The following is a 27,960-nucleotide window of genomic DNA, read 5'->3' on the forward strand; positions in this document are numbered from 1 at the left end:
TTCTACATGAGCGCTTGTGAGCGTCAAGTTCAGCCAGGCGCCCCGTGATCACTGTTAAGCGCCCGCATGTTTAGAAGCACCATCACCACTGAAACCACCACATAAAATGGCTGATTTGTCTGAACCCTCTGCATGGTTAACAGGAACTATTTATTGGCTAAATTATAGGAACCATTTTCTGAGCACAATCATTTGCGTTGAACTATGAAGCCTTAATTAGCTTCATTTTACAGACAAGGAACTGAGGCTCACAGAAGTTAAGCTCTTGCCTGGGATCACAGAGCCGTAAGTGGCAGAACAGAATTTTGCAGCCAGGTCATTATATCACCAAGCTTATATTCTTTCTACTATACTAAATTGCCTTTAATCTCAATTTACCCTTTTTTTAATAGCAAATAATTCAAATTATCAAAGTACTCATAGGTCAGAAATCTATTTTAGTCCCAGAAATGGAAAGAGAGTAGTCATATTAAGGAATTAATGAATTATTTGTAGCAAAGCCTGATATTAAAGGTGCCGTTTTGACAAAAAGACAATCCATAATTTTAAAAGCTATTAAAATTTTTTTTATTTGGGTGAGAAAATACTCCCAAGGTTTCAATTTTCATTCTGTGCATTGCATGCTTCTCTAAACAATACGGTCCAAACTAGAAGTCCTCTTTCTCTCTTTCTCCCTCCCTCCCTTCCCTCCTTCCTCTCTCTCCTTTCTTCTTTCCTCCCGTCCTTCCTCCTGTCCTTCCTTCCTTCCTTCCTCCCTCCCTCCCTCCCTCTCTCTCTCTCTCTCTCCCTCTCTCCCTCTCTCTCTCTCTCTCTCTCTCTCTCTCTCTCTCTCTCTCTCTTTCCTTTTAAGGGACTAGGATTCCAGGTCAAAGTTCACATGATGGCTTTCACTGTCCAAGGCTACTTTCCCAGCTCAGGCCCTTGCCCAGTTCCAAAGACGGTTTTCCTGATAACTTGGTTTCTACAGCAAATCAAGAAGCATCCTTGGGCAATTACTCTATGTGCTGGTAATGTTCTAAGAGGTTCACTTCATTATGATGATACTGCTATATGGCACATGCTATTGCTAGCCCTACATTACAAATAAGAATCCTAAGGCACAGAGAGGTTAAACAAACTGCCCAAAGTCACACAGCTAATAAACAGTGGAATCAGAATATGAACCCACATAATCTGAATCCACTATCCATGGTCTTATCCACAATACTGTATTGGCTAATATAATAAAACAATCAACCTGTCAACGGCTATAATCAGTTCTTTTACTGACACTCACTGAGTTAAGATGGAATATAGAATGAGGTGTAGGTCAAGTAAGACTTACACCTCACTGTATCATCTTGGGTCTGAAATGAGTTTTTCATCAGATATCCTGCATCTAGGCCATATGTGCCATCACCGGCTCTGATGGCTAGCTAGGCAGACATAGCACTGCGAATTTATTGACCTCTTGTGGTTGTCCCTGCCCTCTAAGAGCTACTCCCCTTTCACCAGGAGGAGTCTGAACAGTGCTGGAAAGAAAGTGGGAGAGGAGAGATTGTCTATTCCATGTGCTCATCCAAGCACCCGAAGTATTTTTCAACAACAATCCAAACTGGAAAGAGTATTCAAAGCACCCAATAATTACCATTATATGTTTCCTGGCACAGCAATTATTAGGCTCTTACTAAATGCTTCCACTTCCCTCACAATGTGCTTCATAACTTGGACTTACTATCCAATATTAAGTCTTCAACTAAGAGCATGAGAAAGTCGCTTTCTCCATTACAAATCACCACTGAGCCAAGACCTTAGGGAATAGTTCGATGGCCACAACGGCATATACAGATACATATCTGTGCTATATAGAAAACATATATAAGAAGATATATTATGTATAAATACTCAGTTTAATAATATACATGAAGAAATTCCTTTCTTCACTATTGTAATAGTTAGGTATTCCTGTTGTATAACACACAGGAACAGATGGCCTGGGTTATATATTTGTTTAAAGGCAATGCCAGCAATGCTTTGCCTTTGTAAAAGGATACTATCACACAGAACCAAGCGTTCTTATAGTGAAAATACTCCCTCCCGCTCTACTTTCCTTGACAACTGCTTCTTAGCTTATGTATGCTCTGAGTTTTCATTTTATGTTTATATTTTTAAGAAGTATTGCCATTTGTAATGACCAGGTTCTCTCTGTGTTTAGGGGTAAAACAAACATTTGAAAAACCATGGATTAACAATATCCTCCCCAATCTCCACTCAGAAATCTAAAACCTTCTGCTTCCAAAGGTCTTAGAGAAGATACCTGGAAAAAACTTTAATTCTATTGTATTACAGGATTTCATGGTATGCTTAAAATAGGTTATAGCAATTTTTTAAAAAACTATTAAATTATGGTCTACCATAAACACTTTCAAGACTTCATTCTCAAAGTTTCAAATCAAAATATCACATATAGAGACAGGATTTTTTTTTAACTTGAACTTTTAATTCAAGTTTCCAGTTAGTCCTTCAAATGGCCCAATGTGACAGAAGGGAATAAGAAGGTAGGACAACTTGAGAGGCCCTTCTCCCTTCAGTCCACAAAGAACTGGACGGGAAATGTGGGAAGCCTTCCTTTAACCTCTGAGAACTACTTTTTATGCAATTAGGAGATAGGTCAACAACCGGGTTTCAAAGCCTCAAAATAAACATACCACTGGGGGTGCACTAGCAATGATATTTTAATATAAATGGCCTTTTAGGGAAGAGCAAAGTTAATTTTGTACGGCTAACCGCTCTAGAAAGGCATTAAAAGCAAACACACACAGTACAAAACTGCCATATTTCATCCAAGCCAAGATACCAACATTTGTAAGATATATCCCAGAGATGTTAAAATTTGGAAAAAAATGTGCATCTTAGAGTAGATGAAATACAGTAAGTATGTGATAATTCCAGCTTTGGGGGTTATCCACTACATCATTTCAACTAGAACTTCAAACTACAATCCACCTCCTGAAGCCCGGTAAATGAAACATATGGTTAAATCTATACTTGACCACACAGAATTTCAGGCAATTATCTTAGTGCGTGGGGTACCAAAGTCTAGGTGGTTTCTGTATAATCAATCCTTTACATTCTGGGAGGGGTATTTGTTGTCATAAACAACTTTTTATTAAGACCTCAAGGAGAAAACACAACTGAATGACAGTTATATTTTCATATCAGGATTCTTACTTCGTTAATTAATTGTTTAAATAGATTTTCTATGTTGATTTTTTAAAGTTAAGACACAGTTCACATGCCATAAAATTTACCATTCTAAAGCATGCAATTTAGTGGATTTTAGTGTGCAACCATCATCACTATCTAATTCCAGAACATTTTCATCACCCCATAGAGAAGCCCAGACCCATTAGCAGTCATTCCCTATCCTTTTCCTGCCTCCCTCTTCCCCACCATGCAAGCCGCTGGCAACCATTAATTTACTTTTGGTCTCTATAGCCTTGCCTATTCCAAATATTTCACATAAATGGAATCATATAACCCTAACACTGACCCTAACCCTTTTGTGTCTGCCTTCTTTCATTTACCATGTTTTTGAGGTTTATCCAGGTTGTAGCACATGTCGGTACTTCATTTATTTTTATGGCTGAATAATATTCCATTGTATAGATATACCACATTTTGTCAAACCATTCATCAGCTGATGAAGATTTGGGTTGTTTCTCCTTTGGGGCTCTTATGAATAACATTACCGTGACCATTCACGTACAAGTTTCTGCGTAAACATACATCCTCAATTCTCTTGGGTATAGGAGTGGAATTTCTGGGTCATATGGTAGTTTTATGTTTAACTTTCTGAGGAACTGCTACGTAGTTTTGAAAGTGGCTGCACCATTTTACATTCTCATCAGCAATGTATGAAGGTTCCAATTTTTCCACATCCTCACCAACATATATTATTACACTTCTTGAAAAATACAGTCATTCTCATGGGTGTGAAGTGTTATCTCACTGTGGTTTTGATTTGCATTTCCCTCATGGCTAGTGAAGCTAAGCATCTTTTCACACGCTTATTGGTCATCTTCTTTGCATAAACATCTGTTAAAATCCTTTGCCCATTTTTCAGTTGGGTTGTCTTTTAATTGTTGGCTTGTAAGAGTTCCTCATATATTCTGAATACTAGACTACTATCAAATACAGATTTGCAAATATTTTCTCCAATTCTATGTATTGTCTTTTCACTTTCTCGATAGTATCCTTTGAAGCAAAAATTTTTAAATTTTGATCAAGTCCAATTACGCTACTTTATGCAATTAGAGATATGTCAGCAACCAGGTTTCTGGTTTAAATGATTTCTCTGTTTAATTCTATAGTTACAAAAGAGACATCTACGAAGTAGAAAAATTACAGAATGCATAGTCAGAAGACACCCAATTAATTTTCTCATGGGACATTTATAATAGAAGAATTGTTCTTCTATACAAGTTAGGGCAAAACTGCTTGACAAGACATCAAAGTAAATCTGAGCAATTTCTTTGACAGTGAATAAAAGTTAGGACCATCTCTACATGGCCTACCTGCTTATAGAATTTTCATATTTTTAAATATTTTAGAATCTGTATCTTGACTAAATGCTAATATTATTAATTCACAGAACATCTTTGCATGGAATCATTTCTAAGGAATGTGGAGTTATACAAACATATTTCCCCTGTGACATCTCAAAACATGCTCAACCATTAAAAGAAAATTAATTTAAAAGACATCTGTGCCAATATGTGTATTTGCTTCTTCTACAGAGAGCTACAACAGCCAGAACCTCACTTTGGTAATAATAAAAAACGCTATGGTGACTTCCAAGCACCGTATAGTTTTTAAATGGAAAACAAACTGGAGAATCTTTGAAGGTTTGTCAGAAACTGCAACGTCTGGGTGGCAAGTGGGATTTCACTGGGCCCAAGGGACATTGCAAAACCCTCTTCCCAGCCATCTGTTGCTTTGTATCTGCAATTCTACTGGAAGCCAGTCAAAAAGAGGATAACAAGTGAAAACTATTTTGGCAACAAAATGAAAAATAAGAAACCCGAAACAAACATCTCCCCACAAACAGATTTTCTGTTGGATTCAAATCATACATGGCAGCAATTTTTAGAAAATGTACAAGCTAAACTCACTGAAAATGCCGAGAGAGATAGAATGAAGAATGAAAGGAAACCAGGAACGGACCCCTCTCCAGGAAGCAACTTGTTTGTTTAGTTGTTTTTCCTCATAAGACAGAAGTTCCTTGAGGGCAGAGACCAAGTCTTCTTCACTCTGTCCTCCTAGAACCTCAGGTATGGCTAAATATGTTAGGAGACGGTATAGGAAAGGATCATATGATACAGATAGGAAATAAATGAGCTTGAATGAAAATACCTACCGTATGTGATTTGGGATGGGGAAAGGACAGTGACTGTGGAAGTGGTATTCTAGCATGAGGTCTTTAATAGCCGTTCATTCACTCATTCAGCAAATACTCGTGGAGAACTTACCATGGGTACTGGCTTACATGCCAGGGATACAACTATAAACAAAATGAATCAAATCCCTGCCCTCATGGAGCTTACAATTAAATGCTAATATTTATGGAGCACTGATCTGTGCCAGGCATTGTATTCAGAGCTTCATATGTGATCTCTCCTTTGATCTTCATGCCACTCCTATGGGATAAGCTGCTATTATTATTCTCACCTCACAGGTGAGACAACTGAGGTTTAGGTTTAGGGACTTGCCTAGGTCCAGGAACCAGTGACTCAAACAAAGGTCTGCCTAGCCACTGAAACTCTAATCTTCACAGCTGCACACTCCATCAGAGATTTATGTGACTCTAAGACCACAATCTTATAGCTGCTGTCATGCTGTTTAATTTTGGGTGGCAATTATACAAATGAGTGCTATACCATCTTGTCCTATATTATACCAGTATAGTCATTAACAGATGAGAGAGAAAGCCTCAAGATTTGTAAAGTTTAAAGCCATGGACTCCAAAAAGGAAACTGTGTGTCTGTCTGATTGTTGTTGAAAGGAGAGAGGAAAGAGTTAGGAGATACAAAGTTAAAAGAGATATTCATATGGGAAGAAACAATGCTATGAGTTTTTCTAAGATGGAAAAGTGCCATCTCCCAACGGAAATAAAGAACTGACTCTTGTCACCTAAAGAAAAGAAGAAAATAGGTAAAAGAAGAAATCTGGCAAACTCTGTGCTAGGGAGGTGTGTAAATCCCGAAGTGACTATTAACAGGAGATTGAGAATGCAAAAAGAAACTAAAAAACACTAGAGTATACATTATCTCTGATGGTCTTTCAGTAATTCAGACCCTGGAAAATAACTTGTATTTTCATAATCCTCCAAGAATATCTACATAAATCTGACTGTTACATAAAAGTTAATTATGGGTTAATGTTCTATCAAATGTCAGTTTATTTCAACCTTCAGTTCAAAAATGTAGAACACCCAAAGTCCCTCTTGAGTCCTGTGGCTACAACTTTCATAAAAACAGCTTAGGTGGCCTGTGACAGAACACAGGCAGACTGAGTATTTCTGGGAGAAAAGATACACTCTGAAGTATATGGCTATGCAGTCTGGTACTTTTTAATCTGTTTTAGCAATACCACATCTTCACTGTTAAGACACAGTTGGTCATGCCTTTTTTTCTAATTATAATAATTTATAGCTTTTCTCTTAAAAGTAATTCTTATAGTTTTCATTCTTCTGGGATATCAAAACTCTCAAAAGATGTAGAGATTTAGTAATTAGAGAAATACAAATCTCCCAAGGTCAAAATCAACATCACTGAAGGTTTTTAGGTAAGTGTGGCAAACAAGGAGACATTAAAATGACAACAGAATGCTATACATGTAAAATAATCCCAGTGAATCAGAGCTAAATGAGAAATTGCCGTATGATGTGCAAATTGCAGCCCAGAGGTGTGCTTCATTTCACTGAACAAATCTTTACATAGTATAGTATAACAGGCTTTGTGCTACACATATGTAGACAGAGGCATAATGGCACATTCTCAGCCTGTGATGAATTTACATTACAATTGGTTAAAATACATAATAATATACCATGTAATATTAATTAATATTAATATAACATGATAATACACTATGTAATATTAATTTATTACGTGAAAAAAGCCAGGCAAAGTCCAATGCTAACATCTGCATAAAAAGGGGGAAATGGAGAAGAAAATATATATGAGTTTATGTATATATATGTATATATACATACACATATATACATACACACATATATACGTGTGTGTGTGTGTGTGTGTGTGTGTGTGTGTATATATATATGTATATATCTCTGCAAGAAAACCCAATATGTATCTGTTGTGCTTATTTCAATTGTCTCCAGAAAGATAAAAGGTGTACCAGGATACTGCTTCCACCATTTCTACCATGACCATTAATGTTAGAAATACAAAAGCAGTAAACAATTACAAGTCTTCCCCACTTTTCCAAATCACTGATGTCACTCATAGGACTGTTTCAGCAACCTATTTTTTCCACATGGGATCACAAAATTTCACAAAGCTGAGAGTTGAAATAGAAAAGCATAAACTATCATTACATTCCTCCTACTCTGTGCCTACTGCACACATAATTATCAGCCATTTCCCTCATTAAATGCCCCCTAGTGGGTGTTAATGTAATGGAAGGTTTCGTTCCTTAATAAAAATAAGTATTTATGGATAAGCGGTATGTGAACGTTTATAAAACCCTGGGCATGACACTGAATTGAACCTCATCCCAGTTATGTGAAAATGGAAATATAAAGGAAAAACTTAGTGTAGAAACACCAGAAATACCAATAAATGATGGTACATGTAAATTAAAAGAAAGCCAAAGTGGTTATCAGGGAACTGGTGGAGAAAATGAAAGTAACAGCAGTTTTATCTGTCCTGTTAGTTAGTAACCAGAGTTCTTAGCCTCACTTTTGCTAAGTGGTTACTTCTGTGGTGGTTAAGAATCCAGGGATTAAATTACCAATAATTATTACCTGAGTGAGCTTGGGTAAGTTATTTAACTTGCTTCAGTTTCCTCATTTGTTCAAAGCAGGATAATAATAGAAACCAGTTAATATGGCTCCTATGAAGAATAAATAAATCATTTGGAATAGTGCCTGGCACAGATGTGCACAATAAATATTATCTACTATTATTATTTACTACATTCTAAAAGTATCAGCATTCCAAATGATGGTCCTGGGGTTATTAAGAATCAGAAATAAAGATGATACAAACAGATGAAGAGACATACCATGTTCTTGGATTGGAAGAATCAACATTGTGAAAATGACGATACTACCCAAAGCAATCTACAGATTCAAGGCAATCCCTGTCAAACTACCAATGGCATTTTTCACAGAACTAGAACAAAAAATTTCACAATTTGTATGGAAACATAAAAGACCCCAAATAGCCAAAGCAATCTTGAGAAAGAAAAACGGAGCTGGAGGAATCAGGCTCCGTGACTTCAGACTATACTACAAAGTTATAATAATCAAGACAGTATGGTACTGGCACAAAAACAGAAATATAGACCAATGGAACAGGATAGAAAGCCCAGAGATAAACCCACACACATACGGTCACCTTATTTTTGATAAAGGAGGCAGGAATATACAATGGAGAAAAGACAGCCTCTTCAATAAGTGGTGCTGGGAAAACTGGACAGATACATGTAAAAGCATGAAATTAGAACACTCCCTAACACCATACACAAAAATAAACTCAAAATGGATTAAAGATCTAAATGTAAGGCCAGACACTATTAAACTCTTAGAGGAAAACATAGGCAGAACACTCTATGACATAAATCACAGCAAGATCCTTTTTGACCCACCTCCTACAGAAATGGAAATAAAAACAAAAATAAACAAATGGGACCTAATGAAACTTAAAAGCTTTTGCACAGCAACGGAAACCATAAACAAGACGAAAAGACAATGCTCAGAGTGGGAGAAAATATTTGCAAATGAAGCAACTGACAAAGGATTAATCTCCAAAATTTACAGGCAGCTCACGCAGCTCAATATCAAAAAACAAACAACCCAATCCAAAAGTGGGCAGAAGACCTAAATAGACATTTCTCCAAAGAAGATATACAGATAGCCAACAAACACATGAAACAATGCTCAACATCACTAATCATTAGAGAAATGCAAATCAAAACTACAATGAGGTATCACCTCACACCAGTCAGAATGGCCATCATCAAAAAATCTACAAATAATAAATGCTGGAGAGGGTGTGGAGAAAAGGGAACCCTCTTGCACTGTTGGTGGGAAGGTAAATTGATACAGCCACTATGGAGAACAGTACGGAGCTTCCTTAAAAAACTAAAAATAGAACTAGCACTTGACCCAGCAATCCCGCTACTGGGCTTATACTCTTAGAAAACCATAATTCAAAAGGAGTCATGTACCACAATGTTCATTGCAGCACTATTTACAATAGCCAGAATATGGAAGCAATCTAAGTGTCCATTGAAAGATGAATGGATAAAGAAGATGCGGCACATATATACAATGGAATATTACTCAGCCATAAAAAGAAAAGAAATTGAGTTATTTGTAGTGGGGTGGATGGACCGAGAATCTGTCATACAGACTGAAGTAAGTCAGAAAGAGAAAAACGAATACCATATGCTAACACATATATACGGAATCTAAAAAAAAAAACAAGGTTCTGAGGAACCTAGGGGCAGGACAGGAATAAAGACGCAGACGTAGAGAATGGACTTGAGGACACGGGGAGAGGGAAGGGTAAGCTGGGACGAACTGCGAGAGTAGCATGGACTGGCATACAGTACCCAATGTAAAATAGATAGCTAGAGGGAAGCAGCCGCATAGCACGGGGAGATCAGCTAGGTGCTTTGTGACCACCTAGAAGGGTGGGATAGGGAGGGTGGGAGGGAGATGCGAGAGGGAGGAGATATGGTGATATACGTATATGTATAGCTGATTCACTTTGTTATGAAGCAGAAAGTAGCACACCATTGTAAAGCAATTATACTCCAGTAAAGGTGTTTTTAAAAAAAAGAATCAGAAATACCATCACAGCTGTAAGAGACTAAATAAATTATATAAATAAAGAAATCTGTGCACATGCATGCATGTATATAGAGAAACAGTTTCTTTCTTTCTTTCTTTCTTTCTTTCTTTATTTTTGTGGTAAGCGGGCCTCTCACTGTTGTGGCCTCTCCCGTTGCGGAGCACAGGCTACGGACGCGCAGGCTCAGCGGCCATGGCTCACGGGCCCAGCCGCTCCGCGGCATGTGGGATCTTCCCGGACGGGGGCACGAACCCACGTCCCCTGCATTGGCAGGCGGACTCTCAACCACTGCGCCACCAGGGAAGCCCGAGAAACAGTTTCTTAATCTGATTATTCAGTTAGTCATAAGAAAAATTTTCTATCCAGGCTAGTTAGCAAAATTTAATTGCCTTCATTAAATGAGGTGTTGAAAAGTCATTAGGACTACATTACAAATTCCTATGATCAAAAGGATTCTTTAAAAGGTATTCTGACAAAATACGCATGAGAATAAGACTTGGATGAGGGACGAATAGCTGGAGATGAACAAATACAGAAAGTTCCCTACGGAATCTCATATGACCTCAGCCAAACCCAGCAAGTATCAAGAGATTGTAGAAATTGAACTTCCGGTTTTATTTCAGCCTTATTCCGGGTCCTGAAAATTCCCTTTCTTTTTTAGTATTTTCTAGTATCTCTCTTTTCTAGTGAGTGTAAAGTTTACTAATTTTGGAAGTAATGTCTAAAAAAGTTTGTAAGTTGTCACTGAAATCTCATGACTATGCAAATGCTCAGAGTTTTAGCATAAATAATCATCACTACCCCAAACTGTGTTGCCGAATGAACCACGCAAACCCACAGCTGTGAGATTAAGTACAGAAAGGACAGATCTCCACTTCTGGCACAACTTCAAATGCCTCATCAGAGACAGAGAAATGTCAAACACAAAGTTTGCACTGAAGCACTGCAGCTCCCAGGGACAGGGAAGAAACTACCAGTGCGTTCTGTATGGTAAACTACTTAACACACTTCACCCCTCATGCATTGTAAAAAGGACTGGCTTGCAGAAACTCAGTTTGAGTGACTTTACGGGGCTACATGAGTCACTATCATGTTGTGCGGAAACCCAGCTTGACAAGCTGCACATCCAAATGTGGCTGTTCCAGTAAGATCTGGTGTGATCTCTGGTCCTGTTCCTTTCTCTGACCGGGGTTATACCATTCCTGTTGCACTAATCCAAAGAGCAACTCACAGAGCTTCCAGAATGATATTCTCCTTTTAATAATAGCTGATCTTCTGAATTCTGGATGGCGAAGGTTCTAGTGGATTCTAGTCCACCGTACATGTGTAAAGTTTCAACCTTATCTGCTGACACAGAGAAAGTTACTCATGGAAGAACTATCTTTGATGCACTGCACACAGTCTGGCTGTGCTGAGATAGTTGTTTGAAATGAAGAAGCAAATGTGTTAAGCATTGCTTGTAAATAGAAATGTTAAAAACACTGGTTGACGTTAAAAGATATAATGGTAGAGAAAACTCCATTTACAGTAACAATGAAAAAGGTAAACTTAAGGGAGGACAGAGGAGATGCAGCAGGCACGGAGGGCTCGTGCCAAGGCCACATTAACAAAAACAAAAAACAAACAAACAAACAAAACCATAAGAAGTTTCTTCTTAAGGGAAACTCAGAGTGCACCTGCCCCCAGATTTTGGCACCCAAGGCAAAAGGGATGTCAATTTCCTATCCAGGCTTCTTGTTGGAAGATTTCTTTCTTCATTTTTGGAAAGTTTTCTCCTTGTTAGAAAGTTTCTGGAGCACAGAGAGCCAGCTGCCGTATCATGAGGACACTCAAACAGCCCTATGGAGAGGACCATGTAGTGGGAAACTGAGATCTCCAGGTAACAGCCTGTTAGGGACAGAGGCCACCTGGCAATATCCCTGTGAGTGATCTTGGAAGCAGATTTTCCAGTGGTGGTAAGGCCTTTAGATGACTGCAACCCCAGCCAACACCTTCACTGCAGTGTCATGAGAGATCCTAAAACAGAACCATCCAGCTAAGCTGCTCCTGCTTTTTTAACCACGGACATAGTAAGAAAATAAATGTTTGTGTTTGAAGCCATTAAAAAAAAAAAAAGGAAAGGGTAAACTTAAAAAGAACTTAAATAAACTTGAAAAGCTTAAAACTTATGTGAAAAACACTGTTTTAAAACACTGCTCTAAAACACAATTGCAGATTTGAACGAATGGAAAGATATCCCTGGTTCTTGGTTAGGACATCTCCATCTCAACATTATCAAAATATACCTGTGATCTCTAAGTCAATTCATAAATTTTGTGAAATCCCAATAAAAACACCAAGGAGCCATTTTTTTCTGGAAATAAACAAATTGACTTTACTAAATACTAAAGTTCATATGAAAAAATAACTGCACAAGATTATCTAAGGAAAACAATGTAAAGAAAGAGCTGTGAGGGAATAGGTAAAAGAAATTTTAAAACCTACTACAAAGTCTCTATAACTAAAATGGTGTGGTCTTGGAGCACAAATAGACCTATGAAACAGAAGAGCAAGTCCAGAAGGAGAACTGACAGATGGAAGTTAGTATATGATAAGGTGCATCCCAAAATGTGGGAATAAAGATGGCTTTTTAATGTAGGGGATTTGGACAACTGGATAGTCATGTGAAAAATGATAAATTTTGATCCATTCTTCATGTTGCCCATAAGCACAAACTCCAAATTAATAAGATATTTTTAAAATAAAATTATGCAATTAATTTTTTTAAATGGGTGAATTCTTAACTAATTCTTCTATAACCTGAAAGTTAAAAAGGCTTTCTAATTATGACTCAAAATCCAGATGCAATTTAAAAAGACTGATATATTCGATTATCCTAAAAAAAAATGCATGGCAAAAAACACTGTATGCAAAGACAAAAGACAACACATTAGAAGAAAATATTTGCAAGTACATCCTAGGTAAAGGACTAATATCCCTAATTTGTAAAGAACTTTAAAAAACTGATCAAAAACAGACCAAAAATATTATAGGAAGATGTACAAAAGATACGAATAAAAAATTCCCATGAAAGATATAAATGGCATTAAAATATGATAAGATGTTCAACTTCACTTAAAAGAGAAATCATATTAAAACAATACTGAAATACCTCACCCATCAGATCGGCAAAAAATCAAAAGCTTGACAATACAGTTTGTTGTGAGGCTAAAGAGAAACAGGCCTTCTCCTACATGGCTGGTGGGAAGGTTAAAGGGTACAACCCGTATGGATGGGGAACTCGGCAATATCTAACGAAACTAAATCACCTACCCTTGACCCAGCAATACCATGACTACAGTTTATCCTGATCACATATTTCCAACACGTATACACAGGGTTACCCATTGCACCATCATTTGTAATCACAAAATATTAGAAATTACCTAAATATCCAACCACAGGATGTGGTTAAATAAAGTATGGTGCATTCGCACCATGAAATATTAGGCGAAGGTAGTAAAGAACAAGAAAGCTCTCTGTGAACTAATACGGAATAATTTCCAGGACATATTAAGTAAAAGAAGCACAGTATAAAACAGTACATACAGTATGCTGCCCCTGTGTAAGAAAAAGGGGGAAGTAAGAAACCATACATTTCCCTGCTTATTTTTGCAAAAGGAAACACAGGAAGAATAAATCAGAAACCAGTAAAATTGGTTACCGACAAAGGAATGAATGAGGTGGGTGGAATACACGTTGAAAGCGATGGAGGAGTGAGTAACATTTCTGAACACATCTTCTGTATAATTTTAAATGTGGAAGAATGTTAATGTTGCACATATTCAAAAGTACAATTAAATCAATAAACTTCGCAGAGAACCCTGAAACTGAATGCAAACAAATAAACATATGATCCCAACTGAAAAACAGAACCATGTTGTGGCAGGGGTGGGCAGGTGAGGGAAGAAGTGATCCAAGTAACTTGAGAACACAATGCTTTGATAAATACCTTCAGTCCGGGAAGAAAAAGAACTGCAAGCAAACCTTGAACTATATTTCGTAGGCTTCGTTTTCATAGTGCTATGAGTATAGCAATTCTGAAACTGCTTTTTTCTTTTCGTTTGTGCACTGTAGGATTAAGCAAATGGAGTAAATGTGTTGATGCTGCTGAGAGACAGGGCTCTCGCTGTGAAAAAGTGAAATGCATTTTTTTGAGGAACCTCCACACTGTTCTCCATAGTGGCTGTATCAATTTACATTCCCATCAACAGCGCAAGAGGGTTCCCTTTTCTCCACACCCTCTCCAGCATTTATTGTTTTTAGATTTTTTGATGATGGCCATTCTGACCAGTGTGAGATGATATCTCATTGTAGTTTTGATTTGCCTTTCTCTAAATTAATGATGTTGAGCATTCTTTCATGTGTTTGTTGGCAGTCTGTATATCTTCTTTGGAGAAACGTCTATTTAGGTCTTCTGCCCATTTTTGGATTGGGTTGTTTTTTTGTTATTGAGCCCGCTTAAAAAACTACAAATAGAACTGCCATACGACCCAGCAATCCCACTACTGGGCATATACCCTGAGAAAACCATAATTCAAAAAGAGTCATGTAAGCAACCTAGCCAGGACATGGAAGCAACCTAAGTGTCCATCAACAGATGAATGGATAAAGAAGATGTGGCACATATATACAATGGAATATTACTCAGCCATTAAAAGAAACGAAATTGAGTTACTTGTAGTGGGGGGATGGACCTAGAGTCTGTCATACAGAGTGAAGTGAGTCAGAAAGAGAAAAACAAATACCGTATGCTAACACACATATATGGAACCTAAGGGGAAAAAAGGTCATGAAGTACCTAGGGGTAAGATGGGAATAAAGACACAGACCTACTAGAGCATTGACTTGAGGATATGGGGAGGGGGAAGGGTAAGCTGTGACAAAGTGAAAGAGTGGCATGGACATATATACACTACCAAACGTAAAACAGATAGCTAGTGGGAAGCAGCCACATAGCACAGGGAGATCAGCTAGTTGGTTTGTGACCACCTAGAGGGGTGGGATAGGGAGGGTGGGAGGGAGGGAGACGCAAGAGGGAAGAGATATGGGAACATATGTATATGTATAACTGATTCACTTTGTTATAAAGCAGAAACTAACACACCATTGTACAGCAATTATACTCCAATAAAGATGTTTAAAAAGAAAAAGTGAAATGCAAATATGGAATGGGACAAAGGCAAGGAGGAACCCTGGGGGTTGGAGTAGAATGGCAGGTACATATATTCATCTACTAGACATATATATAGTTATATAACTATATAACTAATGATATAACTATATATAGATATAACACCCATTTTCTAATGTATATATGCTTCTAATATGAATTTGTATGTATGTGCGTTTTTATTTATTTGTATGTATGTTAAAAAAATTATGTTTTTCCTAATTTTGTCTGCTGAAGGGCCTAGAGGCTATGACACATCATTAACAATGAGTATACCTAGTGCCTAGATCTTGGTTTCTATATACCACTCCCCACTGAAGGGAACCAGGGAATTAAAAAAAAAAAAAGGGTGATTCCAGAGATGAAGCAAGAAAGGCGTAAGATGAGCCTGGAATATCTTGCTGTGCCAGAAAGAAAGGAAATGTCCCAAAATAATGAGGCATGTCAAATGCATATGGGAGCCAGCTTGAAGAGGCTAACACCTGCCATATCTGAGACAACTGGCACCAAAGTCAGTGAATTACAATACATTGATTAAATAGGAATCCATACTGATAATAAATAGATAAATATATACATAGACAGCTAGGGGAGAAGAGAGCTTTTCCTTCTCGTAGAATGTCAGCTAATGAGTAGAGATATGGTGGAGTTAAACACCATTTTCTTGGTAGCCATCACTGTAAGAACGGTATGGGCAAGAATCAATGGGTGATAGTTTTATGTGGAGCAAGATATGTGCATTGTTTCAAAGCAAATGACCATAAATTGCTTTATTAGTTGCAAGGGAGAACACAGTAACTACATTACAGGAAGAAACCCAACAAAACCTTGACCAGGTGATTAACACCACAACTGAAGAGGGATGGTTCTGTATATGGTACCCTGAGAAATCTACAACTTCACTTATGTAGTATCCTAATGGAGGGGAACGGTGCGTAAACTGAATCTAACCCATTGAATAAGTGGATGGAGGATGGTGGAAGCCAGGTTTCTAACTGTTGGTGTGGAAGTATACAGAAAACCAAGGGGAATGAGGTTAGAATGAGCCACATGGTAATGAATTAGAGCTGGAGACATCAGTATAAACTAATGTTTAGCTTAATCTGAACAGAGATGGTTTTATAATGGAAATATTCATAAATGTGTATATTTACATGGCTTTATATACATACATATATTTCCTTGCTTTGTTAGCTGAGAGGGTCTAGAAGAATAACATCCCAACAGCAGTGAGCATACTAAGCACCAGATGTTGATTTCTAATACCATTCTCCAGTGAAAGGAACCAGGGCTCCTTGAAGAAATAGCTGATTCTAGGACTGAGGCAGGAAATGTAAAGAAAACCCATAACTCCAGGCTAATCATGAGAAAAATCTCAGTTGAGGAACATCCTACAAAATACCTGCACAGTACTCCTTAAGAACATCTAGGTCATCAAAAATACCGAGTCTGAGAAATTGTCATAGCCAGGAGAAACCTAAGGAGATATGATGACTAAATGTAATATGGAATCCTGGAGGGATCCTGGAACAGAAAAAGAATATTAGGCAAAATTGCTGATTTTACTATTTAAAAATTTCCAGGACTTCCCTGGTGGCGCAGTGGTTAAGAATCCGCCTGCCAATGCAGGGGATACAGGTTCGAGCCCTGGTCCAGGAAGATTCCACATGTCGCAGAGCAACTAAGCCAGTGTGCCACAACTACTAAGCCTGCGCTCTAGGGTCCGCGAGCCACAACTGCTGAAGCCCGCACGCCTAGAGCCTGTGCTCTGCAACAAGAGAAGCCACTGCAATGAGAAGTCCACACACCGCAACGAAGAGTAGCTCCCGCTCACTGCAACTAGAGAAAAGCCCGCGTGCAACAACGAAGACCCAGTGCAGCCAAAAATAAATTAATTTTAAAAATAATATTGTTTTAACAAATTTCCATATTTGAATATATTAATTTGGGTTTCTGATTTGTTACATGGATTTTATGAACGATTATATTTCAAGACCACTTGTATTTCACAGTTTATCATGTTCAAAAGCCAATGTCATATAAAGATTAAGATAAAACATTTATTGTTCTATTCTTGAGTGTATTAGGAAGCAACTGCATACTTAGTATCATGATGAGTACATTACGGAAAGTGAAAGAAGTAAAAAGTATGAGCTCCCTATTCTCAAGAACAAGCTACAGAGGGAAGTAGGAGGTTAGTCTAGGATAAATTGCACTTAAAAATAACCACAGTGAAAGTCATTCAGAACTCCTCAGCAGAAGTGGAGAAGGCTTCATGGACTGGTGGATATTGAGCTAGGCCTGGAATTCTGATGTCAGCAGAAGGTATGGAAAAGGGTTTATGGAAGGACTTTGGAGTTCTACTTTATGAATCACTTTGCTATACTGCCCTGCAATAAACGTCACTCAAAAAATGATTAATGACCAAGTGAATGGATGAAAGAAAGAAGCAGGGAACGTAGAATGGAAGAAAGGAGGGAGAGAGGAAGGAAGGAATCAGGATGCACTACAATCTCTAAAGTACTTTAACCCTACAACATCAACCTTCTAGCCTTAATGCATAAATTAATTTAAATGGAAGCATTTAGATAAGATTCTCAACTTTGATTTTAACATCACCTCACTATAAGCGTGACTGGGATTTACTGTGCAGTCAGTAGGGCTCAGGATCCCAGGCCCACAGAGGTGAGTAGAGAAAGTAGGAGTCCTGGCATCTGCCATCCAAGGGTCTGCAAGCACCATCTGAGCCAAGTGGGAGCCCTGACCATTTGCAGTGTAAGCTCTCCAACCTATTCTCCATTCCAGGGACATAAACTATTCTCAGTACGTTCCGCTGAAGTAGTGTGATATGGCAGTTAAGGGTACAAGTTTGGGAATCAGGTCAGGTTTGAATTCCTGGTTTGCCACTCACTGGCAAAGCTTTGTTATTTCCCCAAGCTTTAGTTTCCTCATGGAGAAAATGGAGACTAGTAGATTCTTTGGGATCACGGAGGATTATTCCATCCACCTCTAAACCCGGTTTCTCTAATCCACCCATTTCTGTCAATTGCTACTGCCTAAATCAAATTACCATATTCTCTAGCCTATACTACTGGGACAACAGTGTTCTCACTGTTGTCCCAGTAGTATAGGACACCTATTCTTACTTACTATCTCACCTATGCTTACTCATTCTCACTCCCATCCCATCCACTCTTCACACCAACCACAGGATCCCATTTAAAGTACAAATCTGATTACATCCACTCAAAACCTCTCGCTGGCTTACCATAGCTCTTAGAATAAAACCCAAACCCCTTTAACTTACCAGACCTCGTATAATTCTGTTTACTCCCATTACTTTAGTCACATTTGCCTTTCCATCTACTTCCCAACCCCAATCCTCTGCCTTCTGCTTAAGAATTCAACCCAAACGATGTCTCTTAAGGAAGCCTTCCTTGACCTCAAGACAAACCTGGTGATCTTAATGCTGCTCCCCAAATATTTCTGGGTTTCCTTCTTCTAGGCACACAGCAGAACTACTTCTCCTGTCCCCTGTAAGTTAGGACTGATTATATCCTCACTCTGGTCAATGAAATGTGAGCAGAAGCTACGGTTACTTCTTAGTAAAAGGTTCAATAGTCAGTCCTGTCTTCCATGCTTTTTCCTCTTCTCCTGAGAATGGCTATGTGCTTGTTGCTGGCTGCTCTGTCAACCTGCGTCCCTGATTGAGGAAGACAAAAATACTAACACAGAACAAAGCCTTCAGCCCACTCTTTGATGGACATGCAGTATAAACAAGAAATAAATTTCGTTGGTTTAAGCCACTGAAAATTTCAGGTTGTTTTTTATTTCAAAATAATCTATCCTATCATGACTGGTAGATTTTAAATTAGAAACCCCACTAGAATGCTCTCCCCATTAATAGTCTCCTCTGTAACACTTTTCACATTGCCATCACATAATTACATGGGAGTCATTTGTTTAACAACCCTTCTGCTAGAATACAACCTCCACCAGGGCAGGGAACTGTTCTCTTGCTCGCTTCTAAGCCCAAGCACTTCACACGGTGCCTAACATAATTCTCAATAAAAACTGCATGAATGAACAAATCAATTCAATGAGATGATGTGTATAAAGTTATTAGTATAGAACAAAGATCTAGAAAGTGCTCAATAATGATGAGCTATTATTTTTTCTTTTCTTCTTCTTATTTTTTATATAACTATATAATTATAACAATTTAATTAACAACAGTTTAGTGTGATGATTAATGATTAAGAGTTGGACTCTGAACCAGACTCCCCAGGTATCTGAATCCTAGCTCCCCACTTGCTAGCTATGTGACTTGGGCAACTTACAGTTTCTGTTCCTGAGTTTCCTCATCTGTAAAATACAGGACAATAATTGTACATGCCTCATAGGACTGTCATAAGTATTAAATTAATTAATTTGCAACAGACCTAAAATTATGCTTGGCACATATATGTAAGTAATATGTGTTTAGTAAATATATACATACCTACCACACATACTTTATTAATATATAACAGTGTTTAGCAGCTTCTGTTGAACTACATATCCACTCCTCCCCAAAACAGATGCATAGAGAGGCTCTGGGTTAGATGAAGTAAGCACACTCCATCATTTATCTCCCATTACAAAACCTGTACAGAGTGCATGAAACCAGAATGCAAGAGACCAGACTTTGAAATCCCATCAAACTGGTGGGAAGTATACCATTTCCATCTCTTGTTTCCCTCAGACTGAGCTAAAAACATCCCCAAACCCAGAAATTAGAATGACTGTAGACTTCTCATCAGAAACCACTGGAGTCCAGAAGAAAGTGAAACAACATTTTTTAAGTGCTAAGAGAAAAGAACTATATTCAGTGAAAGTACTCCTTAGGATTGCAGGTGAAATCAATATTTTCAGATGAAAGAAAATTCATTTTCACTAGACCTGTTTTTAATATATGTGAATAATGTTTCTATGTTCCATTTGAAGTACTAAAATATTAAGTTGATATATTAAGTATGTATATTGTAATCCCTAGAGCAACCTCTAAAAACACTATACAAAAAAATAGAGTCAGGGCTTCCCTGGTGGCACAGTGGTTGAGAGTCCGCCTGCCGATGCAGGGGACGCGGGTTCGTGCCCCAGTCCAGGAAGATCCCACATGCCGCGGAGCGGCTGGGCCCGTGAGCCATGGCCGCTGAGCCTGCGCGTCCGGAGCCTGTGCTCCGCAACGGGAGAGGCCACAGCAGTGAGAGGCCCGCGTACCACGAAAAAAAAAAAAAAAAAAAAAAATAGAGTCAAACAAAAAATATATAAATTAAAAATGCAATACTAAAAAGTGCTCAAACCACCCAAAAGAAGGAAGGAAAGGGAAAACAGAAGAATGAGAAATACAAGAAACAAACAGAAAACAAATAATAAAATGGTAAACCTAAATCCAAACATTTCAATAATTATAATAAATGTAAATGGTCTCAACACAGCAAATTAAAAGATATACATTATAGAAAGGATTAAAAAATAAAAGGAAAACAGGTTTATAGACAAATTGGAGCACAAGATGAAGAAAATAGTCAATATAGTTAGGAGACTTAGAAGCATGTCATTCAAGAAAAAAATTGAAAAAAATAAGATCAACCCAAAGAAGAAAAGATTGAGACACGTATCTTTAAATTATTTTTAAAAATGTACAGTGAGAACCTGCTTGTTACCCTATGCCAGATTCATGCCAGAAACTTCCACACACATAAAAGTAGTATAAGATTTGCTTTCATCCTGATTCCCAGAAGGCCAAATTAATAAGCATCAATCAGAGGTAGAAAGGTTATCAATCACTGTAAGAAGCCAAAGAGAGAGCAGACATGTTCTCTCATTGGTAATATCTTCACTAGAGCTGGACAAATATTGAAATTGGGGGATACTGTGGGAGGAACTTCTGACAAGAAGTGACACATGCCTCTTACGTACATATTTTATTGGTCAAAGTAAATCACATCACCATACTTAACTTCAGGAGACAAAGGAGCATAATCCTACCATGTACCCAGAAGGAAGAAAGGTGGAAATATTTCATGAACAACTAACAGTTATACAGGCTATAAACCTGGAATCATTAGGCGTGTAGAGAAGAACACAGGCAGAGGTGAAGGAGTCCGGATAACACAGTCTGAGTTTCTGGATCCAGCTGTACCTGAAGCTGGATAGCCTTGGACTCTTAGTTTATGTGAAACAATAACTTCTGTTTTTTCCTTAATTCAGTTGGGTTTTCTTCCATGTTTGACAACTGAAAGAATGCTGAACCACATGCTTCTCAACACACAACAGAGCCAGAACAGTACTTCTGGACTGTGAGGAAGATGGTAGAAGGAGGACAGACGTTAACATATCCTTGAAACACCAACAGGTTTTTAAGCAACCACAGAGCCTCTAGCTGCTACCACCTTGTCACATATCTTGGATTCTGTATGGGATAAAAGTTGAAAGCACTATTGGACACAGAAGGCCAAAGGTGCATTAATTGTAACTGCACCTACACAAAATTTCTGCATCTTAACAGACTCTAAAAAAACAACAACAACAACAACAAAAGACCAAGGAGAGGGATTTTTTTTTTTTTTTCCCCTACACTCCGTGTAACTCAAAACCTGCCCAGAAACCAAATCTGTGGAAACTTGAGAGAATCCCAGGCCATGCTGGCTCCTCTTGAGTCTCTGTGTCCCAGCCCAAGGAGAGCTGAACACAAGAGCACACTTCAACTTACCACTTCCAGGATCTGTCTCACCAGCCCCAGAGCAGCTTTGAGGAGGAGAGTCTTGACTCCTGCAAGACTTACTTGAGACTATTAATCAGGTAGAGAAGGGGTGCAGCCTTGTCTTCAGAGACAGAGCCTTTGGGTAGGCAAGCCTGGGCTCAAATCCTGCCTCTGCTACCTCCCAACTGGGTGCCCTTGGGAGCTTCTTAACCTCTGATCCTCAGATTCCTCATCTGTATTGAGGATGGGGGTGGGGTGCAGTGGTGAATAGCATCTACCTCAGAGGTAATAGGTGATTTTAAAAAGGTGAGGCGTTCTCTACAAGGCCAAGCACTAACAGGCCTTCGCCTGCTACTTCCTTCCCACCCTACCACCTGCTCTGTTTCTTCTTAATTTGCAGGTGTAGAAGGGGAGGCTGCTGGTGTGCAGGTAGACTAGGAATTCTGTGCCCATTAGAGAAAGAGCTCTTGACGAGCTTTGCAAAAACTGGTCACGTCCAAGAACAAGTCCACCAACCCTGGTTTGTATTTCTGTTCATTTCTCCTTTTACACATTTCTTTACACATACAAGCAGCACAGATAGTTATCTATATATATGGAAAATCAACGAAGGGTTTCTTCAAACAGTGAGAAGATAGTAATCAGCAAGACCTATTTTTCTATCCAACCAGATGGATAGAGACTGTTAACAGATAAAACATAAAGACAAGGGCACCTTTCATGGAAAATCTTAGATTTTTTTTTTTCCTTAAAGAAAAATTTCCAGAAAGAGCACACGGGACTTCCATTTCAGTAAGCTGCACTCAATTCACCAAAAAAACCCCCACATTTATTGAGTATTTCCTGTGTGCCAGGTACTAGGTAGAATGAATGGGATATAAATACGAGTAAGAAGTAATGCTGCCATTAAAATATTGTACAAGCTCCTTCAGGGCAGGGGCTTTCTCTTGTTCTCCACTGTATCCCCAGAACCCACTCCTGTCTGCCACGTAGTAGGCACTCAGTAAACACATGGTGACCGGTGAAATGATGGGCTTGAGTCCATCACAGTCTACCAGGAGTTAAAAGTACATAATATCCGTCGTATCGGTGACTGCATATCTCCATCTATAAGTAGATGGTGATTAGATCAAGAGGTTTGGTGAAACCTAAAATCTGAAATGAGATATGATCACAAAGAGAGCTCGTTCAAATATTTCTATCAGAAAAAGTGTTTAGAAAACGTTTTGATGACATAAGATCTCATAATCGAATACGTGGAGTTCAGTCTAGAGCACGGCACAATAATAATAATGGTAATCATGGTAACATACGATTTACTGAGTACTCACTGAGGGCAGCACAAGCATTGGTCCTCCCCCACTGTGTGAGGGTGGTACCCGTGATTCCCAGCTTCACAGAGGAAGAAACTGAAAGCTAAGAAACAGCCAAGGTCACGGGCCTAATTGGCAGGGACACTTTCAATTCTGACTCTCAAATACTTCCTTCCACACCTCCCTCCCCTCTCTTTCATCCACCACACACATTTACTTCCTCTTATAACTGGCAAGGCATCCACTTTTTTTTTTTTAATGGAAGGCTTTTGTTTCAGTAGTATCCATATCACTTGGGGTTCAAAAGCCACTTTGGGAACCAAATATAACTGATCGAATTTGCTTTCCTCTTGTAGACCTGAAAGGAATCTTTAAGAAACTGGAAAGAAAAGGCCCAACACGACAATGTTGCCCCTGAAATTGAGTTTCTGTCCAAACTAAGTAAGAGGGTGGACTAGAGGGAGAGATGGTCATAAAGCCAGTTTAAAAATCCTGTGGTTTGACGGCTAAGAAAAAAAAAATCGTTCCTTAAGGTCAACAGACACTGTTAGCCTTGTGAGGACTGCCAGTGTTTGGGAGAGCCATGTCTTAGTCCTGAAGTGTGCTTTCATTTCAGAACTTTCCAAACTCCCAAAGAGTGCTGTGATCTCCTGTGGAAAACAGATAAACTGAGGTATTCCAATAACACAGACAAAACCCAGACCCCTGGGGCCAATCAGCAGTGACATCAGACCAACTTCCAAAGTTGGCCTTTACCACAAGGCGCTTACACAGCAACCAGCGTCTTGTTTTCCCTCAGTAATCAGGTGTGAGAGAGTGTTGGCTTTTATAGAATAGTAATTACTATGGGAAGATAATGACCTTCCCTCACAAAGGCCTCATCTGCCTTTCATAACCAGGAAAGCAATTGGACCCTTGTGTGTGTCGCTGACAGTGTCTTTTCTATCAAATCAAAGTTGACCATAACAATTGTTCAGTGAAATCATCCCAAAAGATACATCAAATCTCATCACTTCTTTGATTAAAACTTTCAAATTAAACATGGTTATTTGGGGAGATCTGAATTAAAGTTATCAATGGGAAATTAAAAAAAAAAAATCTTGACCATACATTAAGGGGGGAAAAGTATCCAATACTTTTACAACCTGGTGACAAAAGGACTTTGCTACTCTCCAAGTATTCAATGCACGTAAGACAAAACTAAATCACAAAATAGTTCTTAGTGGCTACCTCCTCATAACTCAAGACAGATACGACTGCTGTTGTCACTACCACCACCAAGACAGCAGTTGTCATTTACTGAGCACTCACAATGTGCCCGGCACAGTTTTAACAATGCTATGATGTAGGTGCTACTAGGATACCCATTTTGCGGATGAGAAAATGAAGACACAGAAATGATACATAACTTGTAGGGCCACATGATGAATAAGGATTTCGACTCAGGCAATCTGTGGAACTCTAGTCCTAAACCACTGTGACAGGGCCATTAACAACTTGTTTTGGGTCTGGTAGGGCAGAGCCAAGGTGCTAGTAACAAAATGAGGGTTCACGGTTAACACCAAAGGTCTCTGGGGCCCAGAAGTCCAGACGTGGCAGAGACGTGGGATGTAGTCCCTGTTTCACAGCCCACAGTGAGAGAAATAGACAGTATCAGGTTAGAGAGACGGTCAGACCCAACTGAACCCGAGAGGACTTTTTGCCTGGATGAGAAGAAAGAAAATTTGTTGACATTTTATAAGGTCACTAAAGTTTAAGGTCTCCAAAAGGGCTTCAATATAAAGTGGTCAAGGTATCCCATCACAAAATAAAAGTAAAGCCCCGTATTTCATGGAAAGTAAAAAAATTGCTCTCTGTCTTCCAAGCTCTGCGTGTATTTAGAGTGCCGTTAATATTCCCAAACTGCCCCATGATGTCTCTTCTTCCAGCCAAACACATGACCTTGGGTCCCCAAACACCTGGACCTCTAGTTGAAGATTCAATCGTTTAGCAGATGTTTGCCAAGTGGCTACTACGTGCCACAGCTTGTGCTTGACACATTCCTCTAAAAACACTTAGAAATGTGTGGATCTCAAGTTCCTGTTTATAAAAACATGATGCAATGATAAGTGAACTATTTCCAAACTAGTCAGGACGGCCGCTTGTCCTTCTCTCCCATTCCGCTAACAGGCAGGTGGAGGGAGAACACGGCAGTGATGGGAAAGCAAAGCCACAAACTGCCCTGCAGCTGGGGACCCGCAGCTACTACAAGAGAAGGAAGCAAGGGACAGATGCTTGGGCCGGCTGGAGAGCACAGGCCCTTCTAAGAAGCAGCCACGACTCAGCCCCAACCAATTCCTGCCATTCTTTACATTTTTCAAAGAGAAACCAGAAAAGAAAAACAAAACAAAACCCAAAACCCCCAGCTATTTATCTGAAGCTGCTCTATTCTAGTTTGGCTTCCAACTGAAGGTTTCACAAACACGGAGGAGGCCAAACACAACAGGGCCACAGAACAGCTGAGCCTTGCTGGATACGAGCCTGCAATCCAATTTGCTTCTGAGGTGCAGAAGGAAAGAGGCAGGCTGGCTTGGGAGAAGGCTGTCATGGGCAGTTCCTCGGGGGCCCTTCCAAGTCCACAAAAGAAGCGACTCTGAATCACGGGCAGAGCTGCCTCAGTGCTGTGCTGTGACCCGGTCACACTCAGAAGCGCACGCCGCAGAGACAGAGTCTGGAGAAGCAGCAAGGTAAGTAATCTTGACTCCCTCCGTGGACGAAAGTGACATTTCAGCCAGCCCTGCCTGTGTGCTGTTTAATATTACATAAACACAACTAACTGGTTAGGACTGGTGCAGTGACTGGAGATGCATTAGCGATTTGATTTTTTGAAAAGCAGACATTAATCAAGAATACTAACATAAGCAGCTACCAGGATTGCTCTCATTTTTCTTGTCTTCTTTTCCAAAATGTGTTGTTGCTTTAAATATTTCAGCTGCCATCATCACCTCCTATTATCCATTTAAACCAGCTTCTGAAGTAACGGGATCACCTAAGGAATAACTTCCCAAGACCCACTCACTTTGGTGCCAAGTAAAAGAAAACCTAAAGGGAAAAAAACTCCTGGACCCTGACTTCTGAACCCTGACCTGCTGACAAGCTCCAGCTCACTCACCACAAAAGGAAAGGAAGAATTCCCATCCCAGGGAACCAGAGAACAAAGGCTCTGTGTGCTCCGGTGATAAGCCTGTTGGAGTAGAGTACTGCTGGGGTAGGGCTCTGTCCTACTAGAGGGCTGACATCTCACTGTATCGTTCAGACTCTGAGTTCAGTGAGCTAGATCACCCCACAAGATGCTTCTGGGGCCATGTCTAGACATTTCTGGTGTACAATAAATATTAATGCCTATTAGTGCTGACTGGCATCCTAGGAACATGGAACCAAGCATTTGAGAAGGAGAAAGACCAACTCTATCAGTGCCCTTCTTCTCATACAGGTAAATGCATTGGTGTCTGGTAACCCAAATCCACATAGTTGGACCAATGGAAGCTGAGGTTCAGGTGATTATACCCCAACGTATAAGACTTTCTTCAGAGAAAGGAAGCATAAGAAGAAAGTTCATCTCAACTACACATGGGTTAAATTTCCTTTTCTTACAAAGTTAAAAGACAATTTTCAAGTTCCAAATATGTATGTGTGAAAGAAAAATGTGAGAGTCAATTTCTAGATGAGCAAAGTAACTTTGGAGAAGAATATCTAGATTTACTCCCAAGAAGATGATATACTGTTTACAGTGTTTAGTTTAACAGGAATAGAAGAAAAAGGTTTCTGCAATACAGCAAACAGAGATTTATAAAGCAATATTTTACAGAGAATAGCACTCATTATCAAATATTCCTTTCACAGCATAACATCTCAGAACCAGTTCTAGAACCCAAAGGCCAGTCTAGCCTCCATTCCATTTGAACCAAGTCTAGGAATAGAGAAAAGTGAAGAGCATTATGAAAATATTATAACCCGGCCTTTACTGCTTCCTTCATGCAGAACCACAATTTAAAAATGGGAGCTGAGAATACAAAGGTGAATAACAAACAGTCGCTGCCCTCAAGGAGCTTAAGGTAATAGAAGAGAAAACAAACAATAGTAGCGGTATACTGTTAAGTGTTATATACAGCAATCCAATGTGATAGGTACTATTATACGTCCATTTTAAAGACGGACTAGTGGAGGTAAAGAGAGAATAAGTAACTTGCCCAAGATCACCAGGTAGGAAGAACACACAGGTGCAACTATCAAGCACATGAGGCAACATAAATGTAAGTGCCCTAGGACTGTCACAAATCAATACTGAGGCATGGGGTCACTTCGGGCTGGGATGATTAGAGAAGGAATGAGAAAGGCAATGATATTTGAGTTGCATCTAAAGAACAGGTAGGAGTTTTACAGGTAAGAATGGGAGGCAGGGAATGTATTTTATGCACAGGAAATGGTATTAAAATATAGCACAATTTAGAAAATACTTTATTGTAGAGATGAAAATAAAATTATTTAAATCCTGAGGGGAGAAAACTTAAGGGTTCTTAAACATAGTATATACCTGGATCTAAAGTTTTTCTCATTCTCCTT

At 39.0% G+C, this 27,960-nt stretch overlaps 1 protein-coding gene across 1 annotated transcript in view; it reads right to left on the bottom strand.

The window, feature by feature from the left end:
• Positions 1–27,960, bottom strand: part of SCFD2 (sec1 family domain containing 2) — a 394,032-nt gene that overhangs the window by 182,798 nt on the left and 183,274 nt on the right. The gene's annotated exons all lie outside the window — the stretch shown is intronic.

Source organism: Leucopleurus acutus (genome assembly GCF_964270905.1).
Source record: "Leucopleurus acutus genome assembly, chromosome: 4".
In the NCBI taxonomy this organism is placed as follows: Eukaryota; Metazoa; Chordata; class Mammalia; order Artiodactyla; family Delphinidae; genus Leucopleurus; species Leucopleurus acutus.